The following is an 18,324-nucleotide window of genomic DNA, read 5'->3' on the forward strand; positions in this document are numbered from 1 at the left end:
TACTTTTACATTTTTATTCCTACTATTTTTTACTATTTTTACTACTTTTTGTTACTACTGTGAATAGCTAATATTAAAGTTTTGCCTACTACTATTAATATACTGCTGCTCTAATATTTTACCGCTCTTATTACTATTCTTTATTTATACTTACCTCCCAGTATTTGCCGTATATGATGTTACCGGCTGAGAGGTCCTAGCAGGATTGTCCAGATGATGTTCTTCTTTCCTCTCAAATACTGGTTAACATATTGGAGGATGTGGCACTGCGTGGTCCTGCTGCTTCTTCTGGCCTCTGTCCTGCTGCTTCTTCTGGCCTCTGTCCTGCTGCTTCTTCTTGCCTCTGTTGTGGTCTTTCTTCCGGCGCCGATCCTAATTGTGATTTTGACCTTTTTTTTCTTCCTTTCTTCTTTTGGGGTTCTCTGCTCTTCATCCAGGTCCATACACAATATTTTAGCCCGCATTGCCCTTGCTTCTTGTTCTGTGATCTGGGTCTTCATGGATGGTGCAGGCTGTTCTTCATATTCATGCTTTGCTGTAAATTTCTTCTGGGCTTCTGGACTGGTCGGCATGAGGCGCTAAGAAGACAGCAGATTAAGTTACTCATGTACAGTAATAAGACATTCCTATACACCCTTGTAAAATTAAAGACAGCGGTATAGTCGTCTTCTCACTAACCTCCATCTTGTAGAGGGGTGACGGCAGAAACTTCATACAGAAGGCCAGTCTTCTGAATGCCTCCTCCGGTGTGATATCAACTGAAGAGAAAAGAACCAAATAGAAGGGTCACCCATGACCGTATAGAGAGGATGTGACAGAGCGGCACTACTGATCGCCATATTGCTAACCATCCCGCTAAATTCTAGGAACAGAATTGTCAGTAAGAAGAAGATAGAAAAATGTGTTTTGTACATGGAAGATGCAATCATTCTGTAGCCTTCATGGCCAGTGATAGGATTCCCCTGTCTACCTATGGAGCTCACGTTCTACTCAGACCGGCGACGTCAACCTCTGTTGGGAATCAGTTTAGCTTTCTGATATTTTTTACAGCAAATATCTGCAGTTCTATAGTTACCCCCCAAATTACTGGAAACCTGACACCTCCCAAAGATAAAGAAAGGTGAAGCCGTTGGGAGCCGTCTGACCACAGGACAGAGAATGTTCGCCTAACAGTGTGAGGAATCTCACCTGATCCAGCGCAGGATGAAGGTCCGGTCCACATGGTCTCGCTGTGGTCTTCACTCGTGTCAAAATCTATCAAAATCCTGTAAAATAGCAGAACAGTCAGAATAGGTTTTGGCCATTTGGGCAGATGCCATTGACTAGGGTGTGCTGTTACTGGAAACTTTGGGAAACACCGTCTGTGTGTTTAGGAGGCATTGCTGGGGCAAAGGCAACATTGGGCAATGTGCAGGATATGACTGTTATACATCCAATATCTGCCCATCCCCATTATTCTGTGCTGTATATGGAGCACTTTATTTAATGGAGGAATATTCGGAATAAACGACTTCGGTCCGTTCTCCGCTCTGCAGGCGCCGTTCTCTATGGAGGACGGAGCTGATGTTAAATATTGGACCCATCCAATAAGATGTGAGAAGAGGAGGCAGCGGAGTATCAGCCGCTGGCTCCTCATCATGTACATGTCTGTATGTGAAGTGTTGGGGTAAATATGAACAATTAGTAACAGAACATCTCGGGTTATTCTGTATGAATATGTGATGAGATAAATCAGCCATCACTTATATTATATTACAGCTTTATACCTGAAATGTCGCAGTGGCTGCAGGTGTCCGTCTTCACTCTCCGCTGAGATAGAACAGACTGAAAATAACTGACGTTTGTGCTTTTTCAAATTTAAATCTAACAATCCTACTGGTTGTTTATTGCCATGGTGACAGAAGTCACTGATAATTTAAAGGGACATGACGGTATTATTGCACTATAGTGAATTTTACTATATGTAACTCCCCTTTGACACCATTTAAGCACATGGAGATGTGTTGTAATTCCCTGCACAGATGATAGGCGCAATAATATGCAGGTAAATGATATGAAGGACCAGTGTCCCATTTGTTCTAAGGATTGGTGCGGGTCCCAGGAATTGGGTCCTAGCAATATGTCATCGTTTACCAAAAACCCTGTAATTGCTTCTACTTCACTGTATTTTGTGAGGTCATGATATCTTATTATCTAGTTGGATTGCTCAAGGGAGTTTTTATTGTGTAATTTACAATAAGAATAGAAGTGTTGTCACCTAGGAGAGGCATGTTCAATAAATATTAGGCTTAGGCAGAGCTACCATCAGGGCATTACTGCCTTGACTGGAGAATGGGGCCCGATGAGCAGAAGGGGCCCACAATGGGTCCCGTCTCTTCTGTTCATCGGGCCTCAGCGGCGCGCTTCTGCCAGTGCAGTAACTGAACCTGAGACCGAGATGCAGGTTCAGTTAAACTCTATAGCCGTGCGGGCCTGCACAACAATAGTGAAAAGTCGCTAGCCAATAGGAAGAGAGTGGGAAGAGAGAGGCTAAGTGCCAGAATAGGCGCATACAGATGTGCCTTTTCTGGGGTGGCTGGGGGCAGATGTGTTTAGCCGGGGGGGGACCCTCTCTAGGCTATTAATATCTGCCCTCAGTCACTGGCTATCCCACTCTGACGGAGAAAATTGCACGGGAGCTCCTAAATTCTGCACACACACACTACTAACATTATTAGTGAGGACTATGTAAAAATATAACAGATATGAAATGGTTTAATGTATGTAAACCATGTCTCATATGTCTCATATCCTGTCGGGTTTGGTAAAGAGATGGCAAAAGCCGTCAATTGAATTACCGGCTTTTCTGCCATCTAGCTCTGTATGAAATATAAATATATATATATATATATATATATATATATATATATATATATATATACCGTCTTTTCTGGCATATAAGACGACCTTTTAACCCCTGAAAATCTTCTTAAAAGTCGAGCGTCGTCTTATACACCGGGTGCAGACCAATGTGCATATGGTGGGTGGGGGGAGAGTGGTCCCTATGATGAAGAGAGGGGGTGTCTCACAGGAAAGTGTGAGTGGAGTATCCCCCTATTACCTCATTGTGGCAGCGGATCCTCTTTGTGCCGCGTGGGTGCTCTGTGCTGTGAGGCGGCGGCGGCGTATATTCATGCAGCGTCGGGGCTCTGCCGGCATTTCCTCACAGCCTGGAGGCACCGGCAGCTTCATTGCTGCCTGCGGGAAAATGGCAGCTGGGGGCGGCACATGCTCAGATTCAGATCTCGTCCCGAGCTATCGAGATATCATTTTATTCAACTTTCTATGGCCTACATGTTCATATAGATGGCTTAGGAGGGTTGATCCTACAGACAGATTGTGCTGACATAAACATTCAATCATCAACAGACCTGTGCCCAGTGAATCTATAATAAGTCATACAGATTGACAGATTGTTAGTCTTTCTTTGTCCTTCAATGTGTAACTGCGCATATCTTAGAGGACCTGGTGTGGAATTCTGCTACTGTAGTCCATTCACTTCATTGGTCGATGTGCCGTGTATTAAGAGATGCTCCTCTGTATTCCACAGATGTAACACATGGTTTTATCACCATGAGCCATTCTCATCTGACTTCCATCATTAATGTGGCATCTTACACCCACTGTTATGATCTGGTGACCTTGGAGCCGCATGAAACTTTCTCTGGAGTCGGTGGAACCTGTACTGACCGCAAATCCTGAACTAATACCGCAACTAGAAGTAGCCGTGGGGTGTGCCTAACAAACCCTAGACACCTCGACACAGCTGGAGGACTAAATACCCCTATAGATGGAAATAGGAATCCTACCTTGCCTCTGAGCAGACCCCCAAAGGATAGGCAGCCCCCCATGAATAATGACTGTGAGTAGGAGAAGAATAGACACACGCAGGTAGAAAACAGGATTTAGCAAAAGAGGCCACTCTAGCTAAATAGGAAAGGATAGGACAGATTACTAGGCGGTCAGTATTAAAACCCTTCCAAAAATATCCACAGCAGATAATACAAAAAGTTCCACAATCTAACTAAAGACATGGAATGTATATCTGCCACTCCAGAGAATCCAACAAGACTGAGAAAATACTGACACAATCTAAGCTGGACAAGAAAACACAAGAATAGCACTGAATTGTGAAGCACACAGCATGTGTGCCACAGGAAAAATAAACCAGACACTTATCTTTGCTGATTTGGCAGAAAGGCAGGAGGAACCAGGCAGAGGTCCTACACCTCCCAACAACAATTGACAACTGGCAAGGACTAATGAATCCTGCATGCCTAAATACCCCAGTCAGAACTACAATCAGCAGATAGACCTGACCAGGACTGCAACTCAGGGGCAACTGCAATACCACATACAACCACCGGAGGGAGCCCAAAAGCAGAATTCACAACAGTACCCCCCCTTGAGGAGGGGTCACCGAACCCTCACCAGAGCCCCCAGGCCGATCAGGACGAGCCAGATGAAAAGCATGAACAAAATCAGCAGCATGGACATGAGAAGCAAAAACCCAAGAATTATCCTCCTGGCCATAACCCTTCCATTTGACAAGGTACTGAAGCCTCCGCCTCGAAAAACGAGAATCAAAAATCTTCTCAACCACATACTCCAACTCCCCATCAACCAAAACAGGGGCCGGAGGATCAACAGAGGGAACAACGGGCACCACATATTTCCGCAATAAAGATCTATGGAAGACATTATGGATAGCAAAAGAGGCCGGAAGCGCCAGTCGAAAAGACACCGGATTAATAATTTCAGAAATCCTATAAGGACCAATAAACCGAGGCTTAAACTGAGGGGAAGAGACCTTCATAGGAACATGACGGGAAGACAACCAAACCAAATCCCCAACCCGAAGCCGGGAACCAACACACCGACGACGGTTAGCAAAACGTTGAGCCTCCTCCTGAGACAACACCAAATTGTCCACCACATGAGCCCAAATCTGCTGCAACCTGTCAACCACAGAATCCACACCAGGACAGTCAGAAGGCTCAACCTGCCCAGAAGAAAAACGAGGATGAAAACCAAAATTACAAAAAAAAGGCGAAACCAAAGTAGCCGAACTAGCCCGATTATTAAGGGCAAACTCGGCCAATGGCAAAAAGGCCACCCAATCATCCTGATCGGCAGACACAAAGCATCTCAAATAAGTCTCCAAAGTCTGATTAGTTCGCTCGGTCTGGCCATTTGTCTGAGGATGAAATGCAGAAGAAAAAGACAAATCAATGCCCAGCCTAGCACAAAAGGCCCGCCAAAACCGAGAAACAAACTGGGAACCTCTGTTGGACACAATATTCTCCGGAATACCATGCAAACGAACCACATGCTGAAAAAACAACGGAACCAACTCTGAAGAGGAAGGCAATTTAGGCAAAGGCACCAAATGAACCATCTTAGAAATCCGGTCACAAACAACCCAGATAACCGACATCCTCTGGGAAACCGGAAGATCAGAAATAAAATCCATAGAAATATGCATCCAGGGCCTCTCAGGGACCGGCAATGGCAAAAGTAACCCACTAGCACGGGAACAACAAGGCTTGGCCTGCGCACAAGTCCCACAGGACTGCACAAAAGAACGCACATCACGTGACAATGAAGGCCACCAAAAGGACCTACCAACCAAATCTCTGGTACCAAAAATACCAGGATGACCAGCCAACACAGAACAGTGAACCTCAGAAATCACTCTACTAGTCCATCTGTCAGGAACAAACAATTTCCCCACAGGACAGTGGTCAGGTCTATCAGCCTGAAATTCCTGAAGAACCCGCCGTAAAACAGGGGAAATGGCAGAAAGGACCACCCATTCTTTCAGAATGCCGACCGGTTCAAGGACCTCAGGAGAATCAGGCAAAAAACTCCTAGAAAGGGCATCAGCCTTAATATTCTTAGAACCCGGAAGATACGAAACCACGAAATCAAAACGGGAAAAAAACAAGGACCATCGTGCCTGTCTAGGACTCAGCCGTTTGGCAGACTCGAGGTAAATCAAATTCTTATGATCGGTCAGGACCACAATACGGTGCTTAGCTCCCTCAAGCCAATGTCGCCACTCCTCAAATGCCCACTTCATAGCCAACAACTCCCGATTGCCGACATCATAATTGCGTTCAGCAGGTGAAAACTTGCGGGAGAAGAAGGCACACGGTTTCATCAAAGAACCAACAGAATCCCTCTGAGACAAAACGGCCCCTGCCCCAATCTCAGAAGCATCAATCTCAACCTGAAATGGAAGAGAAACATCTGGTTGGCGCAACACCGGAGCAGAAGTAAATCGGCGTTTAAGCTCCTGAAAGGCAGAGACAGCCGCAGAGGACCAATTCGCCACATCAGCGCCTTTTTTTGTCAAATCAGTCAAGGGTTTAACCACGCTGGAGAAGTTAGCAATGAAACGGCGATAAAAATTTGCAAAACCCAAACATTTCTGAAGGCTCTTCACGGATGTGGGTTGAATCCAATCATGAATGGCCTGAACCTTAACCGGATCCATCTCCATAGATGAGGGAGAAAAAATAAAGCCCAAAAAAGAAACCTTCTGCACCCCAAAGAGACACTTAGACCCCTTCACAAACAAAGCATTGTCACGAAGGATCTGAAATACCATCCTGACCTGTTCCACATGAGACTTCCAATCATCGGAAAAAATCTAAATATCGTCCAAATATACAATCAAGAATTTATCAATATAAGTCCGGAAGATATCATGCATGAAGGATTGAAAAACAGATGGAGCGTTAGTGAGCCCGAATGGCATCACAAGGTATTCAAAATGGCCTTCGGGCATATTAAACGCAGTTTTCCATTCATCACCCTACTTAATACGAAAAAGATTATATGCCCCCAGAAGGTCAATCTTCGTAAACCAACTAGCCCCCTTAATCCTAGCAAACAAATCGGAAAGCAAAGGTAAAGGGTATTGAAACTTGACCGTGATCTTATTCAAGAGGCGATAATCAATACAAGGTCTCAAGGAGCCATCCTTCTTAGCAACAAAAAAAAAACCTGCTCCCAACGGTGAAGAAGATGGCCGAATATGCCCTTTCTCCAAAGACTCCTTAACATAACTCCGCATGGCGGTATGTTCAGGCACAGACAGGTTGAAAAGTCAGCCCTTAGGAAACTTACTGCCTGGAATCAAGTCAATCGCACAATCACAGTCCCTGTGCAGTGGAAGGGAACTGGACTTGGGCTCATCGAATACATCCTGAAAATTAGACAAAAACTCTGGAATTTCAGAAGAGGAAGAAGAGGAGATTGACATCAAAGGAACATCATTATGAACCCCCTGACAACCCCAACTAGTCACAGACATAGATTTCCAATCCAACACAGGATTATGTACCTGCAACCACGGGAAACCCAGCACGATAGCATCATGCAAATTATGCAACACCAGAAATCGACAATCTTCCTGATGGGCTGGCGCCATGTGCATGGTCACCTGTGTCCAAAACTGGGGCTTATTTTTAGCCAAAGGTGTAGCATCAATCCCCCTTAAAGGAATATGGTTCTGCAAAGGCTGCAAGGGAAAACCACAACGCCTGGCAAACTCAAAATCCATTAAGTTCAAGGCGGCGCCTGAATCCACAAGCGCCATGACAGAAAATGATGACAATGAGCAGATCAAGGACACCGATAACAGAAATTTAGGTTGTACAGTACTGATAGTAAATGAACTAGCGATCCTTTTTGTCCGCTTAGGGCAGACTGAAATGACATGAGAAGCGTCGCCAAAATGACTTTGCTCTAAGGACGACGCCACAGCGCGCACAGTTTGACGCTCCCGCAAGCGCCGATCAATCTGAATGGCCAGAGACATAGAATCACTCAGACCGGAAGGCGTGGGAAACCCCACCATAACATCTTAAACGGATTCAGAAAGACCCTTTCTGAAAATTGCTGCCTAAGCATCATCATTCCATTTAGTCAACACAGACCATTTTCTAAATTTCTGACAATACAATTCTGCCGCCTCTTGACCCTGAGACAGGGTTAACAAGGTTTTCTCCGCTTGATGCGCAGAATTCGGTTCATCATATAATAATCCTAAAGCCTGAAAAAAGGAATCTACATTAAGCAAGGCCGGATTCCCAGATTCCAGGGAAAATGTCCAATCCTGAGGATCGCCATGCAGCAGGGAGATGACAATTTTAACCTGCTGAATGGAATCACCGGAGGATCGCGGTCTCAGAGCAAAAAACAGTTTACAATTGTTTTTAAAACCCCAAAATTTGGACCTATCACCAAAAAACAAATCAGGAGTAGGAATCTTCGGCTCTAAAGCAGGAGTCTGAACAATATAATCAGAAATACCCTGTACTCTAGCAGCAAGCTGGTCTACACGAGAAGCTAATTCCTGAACATCCATGCTGGCACAAGACTCCTCAGCCACCCATAAATAAAGAGGGAAGAACAGACTGCAGAAAAAAAATGGCTCAACACCTTTCTTCCCTTCTTCTGAGATGCATTTAACTCATTATGGGCCAGTTGTACTGTTATGATCTGGTGACTTTGGAGCCGCATGAAACTTTCTCTGGAGTCGGTGGAACCTGTACTGACCGCAAATCCTGAACTAACACCGCAACTAGAAGTAGCCGTGGGGTGTGCCTAACAAACCCTAGACACCTCGACACATCCGGAGGACTAAATACCCCTATAGATGGAAATAGGAATGCTACCTTGCCTCAGAGCAGACCCCCAAAGGATAGGCAGCCCCCCACGAATAATGACTGTGAGTAGGAGAAGAATAGACACACGCAGGTAGAAAACAGGATTTAGCAAAAGAGGCCACTCTAGCTAAATAGGAAAGGATAGGATAGCTTACTAGGCGGTCAGTATTAAAACCCTTCCAAAAATATCCACAGCAGATAATACAAAAAGTTCCACAATCTAACTAAAGACATGGAATGTATATCTGCCACTCCAGAGAATCCAACAAGACTGAGAAAATACTGACACAATCTAAGCTGGACAAGAAAACACAAGAATAGCACTGAATTGTGAAGCACACAGCATGTGTGCCACAGGAAAAATAAACCAGACACTTATCTTTGCTGATTTGGCAGAAAGGCAGGAGGAACCAGGCAGAGGTCCTACACCTCCCAACAACAATTGACAACTGGCAAGGACTAATGAATCCTGCACGCCTAAATACCCCAGTCAGAACTGCAATCAGCAGATACACCTGACCAGGACTGCAACTCAGGGGCAACTGCATTACCACCTACAACCACCGGAGGGAGCCCAAAAGCAGAATTCACAACAACCCACATAGCAGGCGTTGAATAATACATTTTGCACACCACACTGTAAGCTTAGTTATGAATGAGATTCCTAGGACGTCAGCCAGGGGCGGACACAGACTGCAGAGGGCCCCTGTGCAAGAAATCTTCCTGCCCCCCCCCCATACCGCAACAAAGTTATGTAAACATATAGATTGTAATATTTATTGTCTGTTTAGAACACAACTATCAACTCTAAATAATAAATTTAAGTTCAATATTTAACAACTGAATATAACACAAAGCAGTCATGCAATTGATGTCATATCTGGCAAATCTGGATGTGCTTATTGTGGCCTATGACTTATCAAGCAACACAGACTGTTATTACTTTATAAACTGGAGGAAATAATACTGTAGTGAGGAGGATTTGATTTTTTTCAAAACGTAAATGGGTTGTCCGGGACTGTTTTATTATTTAACTATGAACCTATGAACTGATAGGCAGGTAGTTGCTAACTACCCACCTGTTCTGTGCTGGCCTAGAGCGATCAAGGACTGCTCCTGCCACAGATCCTGCTGCTTCATGTCATTAGAGCAGCTTTTCATGTTCTGGGCTGATTTGTTTATGGGGCATGACTGCCGACCTCATGCTGTTCAATAGCCGGCTCCCTGTAGTTATGCAATGGGGAGATGGCTGTCAATCAGCATAAAGCTGGCAGTCACAGCCCTTCAACAGACTAGAAGAGAAGCTGCTGTTCTGTTGATGTGATGTCAGAGGAAGCAGCAGTAGTGGTCTGTGACTACCCTGAGCTGGCACAGGTCTGCACTGGGCAGGACAGGCAGTTAGTTAGTAACTACCTGCCTGTTAGAGCTTAGGCCTATAGTAAAAAAATATAATGGTTTTAGACAACCCATTTAATAATAATTAGTAAACAACTGTACCCTTTATTGCTAAATACTAAAAACCATTTTACTAAATTTACTAAATCAAATCAAGATAACTAGGCTTTAGTCAGCCATTCAAATGTTTGAATTTAGAAATGTTCACTGAAAAATGTATTTCAAACAGTAAAACTGTGTGGAGGTGTGAACAATTTACTTAAAACTCATTCTCCTGGCCTTCTTTTCAGCAAATTCATCAATAATTTTATTTAAGTTAATCTTTCTAGCACGGTCATTTTCAATTGACAGCATAGAAATAATTTTGGGTAATGTAGCTGTCTGTGCTAACTCTTCTTTTCTTAGTCTGCGCTTTTGAGCTCCGCTTTTAGGTTTTTGGCCAGATGCCATTCTAAAAAAAAATGAACATAAATGTATGTTCAGTTGTTCACTATGTGTTCAGTTAACATTACAGACTATTTAACAGATATATTATTGTATTATAAACAATAAAAAGGGGCATAAACACCACAACATATCAACAGGTATGTCAGATGCATGTAGGTGCTTAAAAGGGTTGTCCTCTACTAGACAACCCCTTCTTAAACTACCGTATATACTCGAGTATAAGCCGACCCGAGTATAAGCTGACCCCCCTAATTTTGCAACAAAAAACTGGGAAAACTTATTGACTCGAGTATAAGCCTAGGGTGGAAAATACAGCAGCTACCGGTAAATGTCAAAAATAAAAATAGATACCAATAAAAGTAAAATTAATTGAGACATCAGAAGGTTAAGTGTTTTTGAATATCCATATTGAATCAGGAGCCCCATATAATGCTCCATACTGTTCATTATGGCCCCATAAATGCTCCATATAAAGCTGTGCCACAGATAATGCTCCATACAATTCATTATTGCCCCATAGTTGCTCTATATAAAGCTGTGCCACATATAATGCTCTATACAATTCATTATTGCCCCATAGTTGCTCCATATTAAGCTGTGCCACATATAATGCTCCATACAATTCATTATTGAATATTGCCCCATAGATGCTCCATATAAAGCTGTGCCACCACATATAATGCTCCATACAATTCATTATGGCCCCATAGATGCTCCATATAACGCTGTGCCACATATAAATGCTGCTGCTGCAATAAAAAAAAAAAATGATGCAGCGCCCCAGAGTCCTGGTCGTTGCAGTACTGATGCTCCGCCGCTAAGGGGGGTGTTGGTACGTCTGATGGCACTGAAGGAGTTCACCTGACCAGGTATCACAGACACCAATACACTTCTTAGTCTGGCCTCCAGGGGGAGCTAAGGGTACTATGTATTAGGCCACTCCTCACATCTGGTAAAACTGGGGGTTAGATAGGAAGTTAGACAGAAGCTGACTGGGTTGGAACCAGGCAACATCCTGTGGCAGAGGGTGTTGCAGGGGAAGATTCAGGGGGGTCCCTGTCAGGGGTGGGATCCTGACAGAGGCCTAGCGAACAGAAAGAACGCTACGGGACCGCGCCTGCACTTCATTGCGGTGGTACCCCAAGAAAGGACAAGAAGCGAGGTTTATTGTGAAGAGTGAGAAACGAGATCAACGCAACAAGGAGAAAACACCAGTAGGAGTCGTGCTGTAAGACGAGGCAACATGCTACTGAGGCGCGTAGCCGGTGGCCGGAACGCCGAGGAAGTATTGAGCTCCAGGCCTTACTTCAAACTTACGGCAGGACAGTCAGTTATAGGCGGGCTGTCTCACCCAAAATCACCTAAGCAGACATAGGGGGCAACAGTTGGAGAGGGGCGACTCTAGGGTCCCGGAAGACCTCCAGGCCTACCCGTCATACGGGTGCGTCCTAGCCATATCATCTGGGGGGACGGAGAAGAACATCAGAATCAGTTGTGAGGGAACTTCAGAGACAGACACAACAGTTGTGAGGACTATCCCGTGGTGCTAAGCAGGGAAGGACTACAACACACAAGCGCTAGAAGGTAGGCACAGATTTCCACCTGCAAAGGGAACTCTGGAGGTGCCATCGGACCGGCCGGTCTCAGCCAGCCCTGTTAACCGTACTTCGGATTGAGGATCCTGAAGCCTTCAGTAAAGAGGTAAAGAGACTGCAACCTGGTGTCCTCGTTATTCATCGCGATCTGCACCACACCATCATCACTCTCCACTTTCACTGGACGCCCCTCAGCAGGGTCACAGACCCGTCTAGCCACCGTGACAATCCGAGAACCGAGACAGAGAGGCCCGGTACCGGGTACCCTTCGGCCCTGCGGCAGTGGGGGCGCTCCAATGACATACTCACCTCTCGTCTCTGCCCGCTGGTCCTCACCGTTCCGGTCTCTCCGCACTGACTGTTCAGGCAGAGGGCGGCGCGCACACTATACGTCATCGAGCCCTCTGACCTGCACATTCACAGCAGAGGACGCGGAAGACTGAGCAGTGCCCGGCGGGTGGATCGTGGACAAGTAAATATGATACTCACCTGCTCCCGGCATCCCTGGCTCCTTCTCTTGGACTGTGGACAGATGGTCTCAGCAGACTCCGGGCACGGCAGCTTCTTCACCAGCGGTCACTGGGTACCGCTCATTACAGGATCCACACAGTGTATCACAACAATGCCGTGTATGTCCGTCGCCGTCGGGGGATCCCTCCCGCTCTGGGCCCCGGTGCGGTTGCACCGGTTGAACCGGCAGTATGTCCGCCCCTGACATCAGCCTTTCCTGAGATGCTAAAAACCAAGACCGATGTCCCATGTTGAGTGATATTGCATCCTACCGGGAATCCTGGCCTTACTGCTGTATGGGGCCCAGTGAACAGCAGTACACAGGGGGGCCCACAGGTCCGGGGCCCCGCTTATGTGCTACTGTTCATCGGGCCCCATCGTGCAGCAAAGTGGTGCACGCTACGGTGCACACGTCGGCGCTGGGGCCCGGGAGCTTTCCCAGAGCTGTGCACGGCCATCTTACCTTGACGGCTGTGCAGCTCCTCCTCCATCCATCTTCGGTGGAGCCTAGACTGTATGGACTCCTTCCATGTCCTGACTGCAGCCCATACAGTCTAGCAGGCTCACTAGTGAAGATGGCAGCTTCTCTTCCTGCCTTTGCTAAGTCAGAACACGCCCCCCCAGTATGACACACGCTCCCGAAAATGACATCCTACCTGGAGGGAGACCATACAATCTAGCATTTACCCTGGAGGCAGAGCCGTGCTGCTGTGGAGCAACTGTGAGGTAAGTATACAAAACTTTTTTGTTTTCTGTACAAAATGAATTAAATGGGTGAGCGGGGAGGAGGAGAAATTGCACATGACAGGGGAAGGAGTAAGGGGGACTGCACATGATGATGTGGGAAGGGGGTTTAAAAAGGGACTGCACATGATGATGTGGGGGGATAAAGGGGTACTGCACATGTTGATGTTGGGGAATAAAGGGGATAGCACATGATGTGGGGAGGTGGGATAAAGGGGTACTGCACATGATGATGTGGGGAGGGTGTTAAATTGGACTGCACATGATGTGGGGAGGGGGCTTAAAAGGGGACTGCACATTATGTGGGGAAGGGGTTAAAGGGGGACTGCACATGATGTGGGGGATAAAGGGGGACTGCAAATGATGATGTGGGGAGGGGGGTTAATGGGGGACTGCACATGATGTTGGGAGGGGGTTAAAGGGGGACTGCACATGATGATGTGGGGGGGTAAAGGAGGACTGCACATGATGATGTGGAGGGTTAAAGGGGTACTGCACATGATGTGGGGAGGGGGTTAAAGAGGGAATGCACATGAAGTGGGAGGTTAAAAGAAACTGCAAAGGATGACATGGGGTAAAAAAGAGGACTGCACATGATGATGTGGGGGGATAAAGGGGGACTGCAGATGATGTGGGGGAGGTGATTAAAGGGGGACTGCACATGATGATGATGTGTGGGGATAAAGGGGGCCTGCACATGATGTGGGGGGGATAAAGGGGGACTGGACATGATGATGTGGGGAGGAAGGTTAAAGGGAACTGCACATGATGCGGGGAGGGGGGCAAAAAGGGGGACTGCACATGATGATGTGGGGGGATATAGGGGGATTGCACAAGATGATGTGGGGGGGTTAAAAGAGGACTGCACATGATGATGTGGGAAGGGGGTTAAAGGGGGACTGCACATGATGTGGGAGGGGGTTAAAGGACTGCACATGAAGTGGGGAGTTAAAAGGAACTGCAAAGGATGACATGGGGGTAAAGGGAACTGCACATGATGAAGTGGGGGTAGGGGGACTGCACATGTTGAAGTGAGTGAGGGGACGGGAGACTGCAAATGATGAATTGAGAGTGAGAGAAGAGGGACAGCAATTGATTTGAAGGTGAGGTGGGGAGAGCAAATGATGACTGGGAGAGAGCAAATAGTGATGAATTTTGAGGGTGGGGGAGTAAATGATGTATTGAATGTGGAGGTAGAGCTGTTGATAATGAATAGAGTGTGGGAGAGAGAAGACATAACAATGAATTGGGGCGGAAGGGGCATGTAAATATAATGAGTCGGGGGAGAGGGAGGTACATAGTGGGGGGCGCTGAGTATGCAGTGACTGGTATTTAATTGGGGGAAAGAGTACAGGTGCTAATTAATTTATATATTAGGTGGGGAAAGTGGCTATGTATAGCTAGAAGGGGCTCAGTGGTGGATTATAATTTATATTTGTAATGATGGGTTGCATAATAACCAATTATATATTGATTGTGGGTGCACCTCTGTATTCAGATGTAGAAGAAAGGGAAAAAGAGGGGAATGTACTCTGGAAGCGGTGCTCTAGATAACTGTGTTATTTTATGCAGAGATGAGTCCTGGCTGGAAGAAGAGATGGCAGTCTGCGCTGCATGAAAAAGAAATGCAAAGATGAAGGACTTCAGCTATAGACGTCACTTGTGAGTCAGTGTGTTAACTGTACACTGACACTATACACTGTATACTCTGTACAGAGCTCATGTGTATAATGTCACCAGTGATCACTATATTATCTGTTGTGAACTCTGTTTTCAGGCTCCCTCTTGTGGTCACTGGTGGTATGGTGTGACTTTTGCTTTGGGCTCCCCCTGGTGGCTTTGTTTGTTATCCTGCTGGTCTCTGGCTATCAGCTGGTTCGTTATCCTCTGGGAGGTTCCTATATAGCTCTGTTTTGCTTTCACTTGTTGCCGGCTGTCGATGTAATCAGTGCTACTCAGATTCCTTCTGACTACCTTGCTCCCAGTCCATCCAGGACAAGCTAAGTTTTTTTTGCTCATTTTTTGATCAGCAGTGTTTATCATGTTTTCTTGTCCAGCTTGCTAAAATGTGATTCCCTCGCTTGCTGGATGCTCTAGTGGACTGAGTTTCTCCCCACACACCATTAGTTGGTGCGTGGGTTCTTGAAATCTCAGGATGGATATTTTGTAAGGGTTTTTTATTGATCGCATAGACCCCTGCTCTATTTTCTGCTTTCTAGTACTAGTGGGCCTCTTTTGCTGAATCTGATTTCATCCCTACGTATGTGCCTTCTTCTTACTTCACCGTTAATATTTGTTGGGGGCTTCTATATCTTTGGGGATTATTTCTCTCGTTAGGCAAGCGAGGTCTTTGTTTCTCTTTAGGGGTAGCTAGTTCCTCAGGCTGGCTCGAGACGTCTAGGAATTTTTTAGGCACGTTCACCGGCTACCTCTATTTGTGTTGGATAGGTACAGATTTGCGATCAGTCCAGTTACCATCTCCCTAGAGCTTGTCCTTAGTTTATTCACTTGCTGGTCTATTCGTGATCTTCAGCCACTAAGGATCATAACAGTACAGCCGGCCCATAAAGTGTTAAATGCATGGCAGAAGCAGGAGAAAAGAAGCCTTGAGAATTTTTTTTTTTTTTTTGTTGCTGTGTGTCTAGCTGCTGTGGCTAGCTTCTCTCCTCCTCTTAATCTTGGTGTGGCTCTGAGTTCAGCTGCTGACATGGATGTCCAGAGCTTGGCTTCCAGTCTGGATCATCTTGCTGCTAGGGTTCAAAGTATTCAGGATTTTGTTGTTCACAGTCCTATGTCAGAGCCTAGAATACCTATTCCGGAGTTGTTTTCTGGAGATAGATCTAGGTTCCTGAATTTTAGGATCAATTGTAAGTTGTTTCTTTCTTTGAAACCTCGTTCCTCTGGTGATGCCGTTCAGCAAGTTAAGATTATCATTTCCTTTTTGCGCGGTGACCCTCAAGATTGGGCCTTCGCATTGGTGCCAGGGGATCCTGCATTGCTTAGTGTAGATGCGTTTTTTCTAGCCCTTGGATTGCTCTATGAGGAACCTAATCTTGAGAACCAGGCTGAAAAAACGTTATTGGCCCTCTCGCAGGGGCAAGATGAAGCAGAGGTGTACTGCCAGAAATTTCGGAAATGGTCGGTGCTTACTCAGTGGAATGAGTGTGCCCTGGCTGCAAATTTCAGAGAAGGTCTTTCTGAAGCCATTAAGAATGTCATGGTGGGGTTCCCTACGCCTGCAGGTCTGAATGAGTCAATGACTCTGGCCATTCAGATTGATCGGCGTTTGCGGGAGCGCAAACCTGTGCACCATTTGGCGGTGTCTTCTGAACAGACACCTGAATCTATGCAATGTGACAGAATTCTGACCAGAAGTGAACGGCAAAATTATAGACGGCAAAATGGGTTGTGCTTTTACTGTGGTGACTCAGCTCATGTTATCTCAGCATGCTCTAAGCGCAAAAAAAAGGTTGATAGATCTGTCACCATTGGTACTTTACAGCCTAAGTTCATTTTGTCTGTTACCCTGATTTGTGCCCTGTCATCTTACCCGGTTAATGCTTTTGTAGATTCAGGTGCCGCCCTGAGTCTGATGGATTGGTCATTTGCCAGGCGCTGTGGTTTTGATTTGGAGCCTTTAAAATTCCCTATTCCACTAAGGGGAATTGATTCTACACCATTGGCTACGAATAGACCTCAGTACTGGACACAAGTGACCATGTGCATGACTCCTGTTCATCAGGAGGTGATTCGCTTTCTTGTACTGCATAATTTGCATGATGTCGTCGTGTTGGGTCTACCATGGTTGCAGACTCATAATCCAGTCCTGGATTGGAAAGCTATGTCGGTGTCAAGTTGGGGTTGTCAGGGAATTCATGGTGACGCTCCTGTGGTGTCAATTGCTTCGTCCACTCCTTCTGAAGTCCCTACGTTTTTGTCAGACTACCAGGATGTATTTGAGGAGCCCAAACTCAATTCTATACCTCCTCATAGGGACTGTGATTGTGCTATAAATTTGATTCCTGGTAGTAAGTTTCCTAAGGGACGACTTTTCAATTTATCAGTGCCGGAGCATGCTGCCATGCGGAGTTATATAAAGGAGTCTTTAGAGAAGGGACATATTCGCCCGTCCTCATCCCTTCTTGGTGCAGGATTCTTTTTTGTGGCTAAAAAGGATGGTTCCCTGAGACCCTGTATTGATTATCGCCTTTTGAATAAAATCACGGTCAAATTTCAGTATCCTTTGCCATTGTTAACTGATTTGTTTGCTCGCATTAGGGGGTCTAGTTGGTTCACCAAGATAGATCTTCGTGGTGCGTATAACCTTGTGCGTATAAAACAGGGTGATGATTGGAAAACTGCATTTAATACGCCTGAAGGCCATTTTGAGTACTTGGTGATGCCTTTTGGACTTTCTAATGCTCCTTCAGTCTTTCAGTCCGTTATGCATGACATCTTCCGTGAATATCTGGATAAGTTTATGATTGTGTATCTGGATGATATTCTGTTTTTTTTCGGATGATTGGGAGTCTCATGTTAAGCAGGTCAGGATGGTCTTTCAGGTCCTGCGTGACAATGCTTTATTTGTGAAGGGCTCAAAATGTCTTTTTGGAGTCCAGAAGATTTCTTTTTTGGGTTTCATTTTTTCTCCTTCTACTATTGAGATGGACCCAGTCAAGGTTCAGGCTATTCATGACTGGACGCAGCCTACATCTGTTAAGAGTCTTCAGAAGTTCTTGGGTTTTGCTAATTTTTACCGTCGCTTCATAGCTAATTTTTCTGGCGTTGTTAAGCCTTTGACGGATTTGACCAAGAAGGGTTCTGATGTGACTAATTTGTCTTCTGCGGCTGTGGAGGCCTTTCGGGAGCTGAAGCATCGGTTTTCTTCGGCTCCGGTCTTGTGTCAGCCAGATGTC

This window comes from Ranitomeya variabilis, chromosome 4 (assembly GCF_051348905.1).
Source record: "Ranitomeya variabilis isolate aRanVar5 chromosome 4, aRanVar5.hap1, whole genome shotgun sequence".
Lineage (NCBI taxonomy): Eukaryota > Metazoa > Chordata > Amphibia > Anura > Dendrobatidae > Ranitomeya > Ranitomeya variabilis.